This window comes from Octodon degus, unplaced genomic scaffold (genome assembly GCF_000260255.1).
Source record: "Octodon degus isolate 3935 unplaced genomic scaffold, OctDeg1.0 scaffold00088, whole genome shotgun sequence".
NCBI classification, from domain to species: Eukaryota; Metazoa; Chordata; class Mammalia; order Rodentia; family Octodontidae; genus Octodon; species Octodon degus.
This window is the reverse complement of record NW_004524664.1, coordinates 724,099-727,043: the sequence shown is the minus strand read 5'-3', so window position 1 is coordinate 727,043 and position 2,945 is coordinate 724,099. Positions and strand designations below refer to the sequence as shown.

The following is a 2,945-nucleotide window of genomic DNA, read 5'->3' as shown; positions in this document are numbered from 1 at the left end:
GGTATAAGGGGGCAGGATTTTCACCAAGTGCATTTGTTACATTCTTGAATGTTAGATTACAAGTTGGTAAATTCATTGTTTGGTTTCTGTTTTTTAAACTTTATTTTTTAGTCCTTCCTGTCTTCCTCCCTCTCTTCCTCTAGTCTTCCCTCCTTTACTCACTCTGCTCCTCCCTCCTTTCCTCCCTCCATTCCTTCCTTCGTTTCCTCCCTTCTCCCATCTTTCTTTTCTTGAAAGTCCAACACAGCTTTTCAGAGATAAGCTGTAAGTTATCTATTAATGGGTGAATGAATTACAAATTGCATTGAAACTTGTTTCTTTTCATCCTTGAAAATAAAACTCATCTTTATTAATGTGCTTTTACTATGAGGTATATGAAATCATCAAATGTCACCCTTCAAAATAAGATTCATCTTTACTAATGTGCTCTTACTGAGGATCATGAAATCATTAAATGTTATCAGGAAGATTCCTGTGTTATGCGCTCCATCCTCAGCATGTAGCGGCTTATCCCAAAGGGTGAATGTAAGAGCTACTCATGACCCCAGAGACAGAAAGCATCTAAATTGTGAAGTGTTTGGCTGTTAGGAGGTTTGTTGTTCCTTATACTAATTGTTCAAATAGAAAGCAAACACACATTTACTGTTTATGGTTTTCTGTAGATATTTCAGCATCCTTTTCTCCAGGTACGATTGAAAAGGTTATACCCTATTACTATCACTGCACTCCAAATATTCCTGTAATATGCTATTTATTTGGATGTTGGGTTGCTTTTTGAAATTGCGGTTTGCCAAATTGAATGTGCTCCGTGGTTTGTAGTTTTGCCTGCAGGAGTCCACAGATGATCCTTAAGAGCTTACCTGAACAGGGGATGGTGGTATATTGGCATTTACTTCCCATAGATATATCTTAGAGACAGAAGTTGCTAGGGTTTTTTGTTTGTTTGTTTGTTTTCAAGCACTATTGGCATCTTAATGCTTGCCACTTAACATATTCCTCTTTCTCAAAATAGAATAAAAATAAAATACATGCAGATCTCTAACTTCCATCATGAGAATACAATTTATAATGAACAAATGACTACAGCTGACTAAGTGATCATAGTGCACATATCACCATGAGCCACAGGCGAAGGTTGAGGCCCTTTGCAGACTCACTCTGCGATTGGCTGCAGGCTCCAGGAGGTGCTTTCCTGTCAGCCAGAGAATATCCCAGGGAGCTGTGGGAGTCTCCACCTCTAAAGAGAGTGTTGCAACTTACTGAGGATGAAGGAAAAAAAGTTGAAGGTCCCTTAAGGCAAAGCAGAACTCTTCTTGACTGACATGACACTGGATTGGAGAGCAACCTAGTTTTTTTTTTTTTTTTTCTTATAGTTAGTTCTAGTTGCTGTGGAGGCAGTAGGGCCTCCTATGATTTAACCTAACTCACAGAGTCTGGAAACAGGCAGTCTCAGAGCTCCATGGATTGCCATTTGATGATGGCTGCTTATTCTCAATACAGGCCCTGCCAACTACAGCCCTTTCCCAGGAGCCACTTTCTGTATCCCTTGTCTCTTAATTTTTCCAAAGCAGAATCAATTTGTCTCCCCAGAGCCATCATACTTTCTTCTTAGATATCCTTAGAAATAGACCATGAGTCTTAGAGTGTAGAAGGATGATGCCTTGTACCACAAAGGCAAATCTGATGGTGTATTAACTACTTGCAGCCGCAACTAGTGAGTTCATCAGGTTTCTTAGGCTAGGCAGAGGCACTTACAACATCTGAGTCTCTTGCCAACCACTCAGCCTAAAGAAGCCGGGGTTCCTCAGAAACGGTCAGTAAGCCATAAAACTAAGGTATGAGCTAGTAATTTAGTATAATTTCAGAAATAATGAGCTTCTAGAGTGAAGGAGGAGGATGACCAAGTTGAATTGTGTACATGGTTAGCTCTGATGGTCAAAGAGAGGATTCTATGACTTCAGAATGGCCCCCTGTCATGCGAAAATATCAGTGTTTTTCAGAGGAAGCCAGGGCAAAGTCTTAACTTAGCAAAACTAACTGGTTGCAGTTAGTCTTCTCAGTTTTCTGAGCTTCCACTTTGCTTAGTCCTAACAAAACAAATGCTGCAGCTGTGTGGAGGACCACCACACTGCCCTCCCCCAGGCCCAGGCGCGATTGTGTTCACCTGCGAGCAGCGCAGGCTGTGCAGAGGTGACTTCTCTACATTGGCTTTCAGTTTAATTAGTGAGTCTGGGTGAGGCTGTGTTCATATCTTTATGAAAGCAGGTAGCTGATAGATAGACTAGCCTTGTTCATCATCAGCGCCATGGCTGGGCTTAGATAAACGAGCTGTGATACCATGGAGCTAAGATAGGAGATAATGTCTCCGCTGAGGCCTACATGACTAGGGAGGAAATTCCTTCCCAGAATTGGCAACAAAGTGAGTTACTCATTAACTGAGGCCTAAATGTGGCTACTCCTGTCCCTTCTGCAAGAATGCTTTATTCCCTCTGTTACAAGCCTCACCAGCCTTGCCACTTGTCTAGTATATCTCATTGCAGTCCCTTCACCATTTTCCTCAATAAATAAACACAAAGGTTCTGGCTATCTTGTGGCCACCCCTATTTTGTCTCTTACTTTTTCTTTCCACTATGTGCAGTAAGTCCAGGCAGAAGATGGGAGCCCACTGCAGGGGTATCAGATACAGCTGCGATCTTTCTTTCCGACAAGTTCTCTTTTGTAAATGAATTACAGTGGGTACAGTAGTGGTCGCTAAACAGCTCTACCTCTTTGCTCCCATTGCTATTGCATTCCATAGCTTGGAAGGTAGGTCTTATAATTTGGCTTTAAACTTCAGGTAGTTGACCTGAAGGTAGTGGGGCCCAGGCACCACTTATGAGCCCATGGATAGAAATGTGTTTTCAGGTAACTAATTTTCATCTTATCCTTATATATTTTATTTATTT

The 2,945-nt window shown here is 41.5% G+C and overlaps 1 non-coding gene across 1 annotated transcript; it reads left to right on the top strand.

The window, feature by feature from the left end:
- Nucleotides 1–1,147: 1,147 nt before the first annotated feature.
- On the top strand, nt 1,148–1,273 carry LOC111818359. Its single transcript, XR_002822376.1, has one exon. It is a non-coding gene; the product is annotated as a small nucleolar RNA SNORA77 (small nucleolar RNA).
- The last annotated feature ends 1,672 nt before the right edge of the window (nt 1,274–2,945 follow it).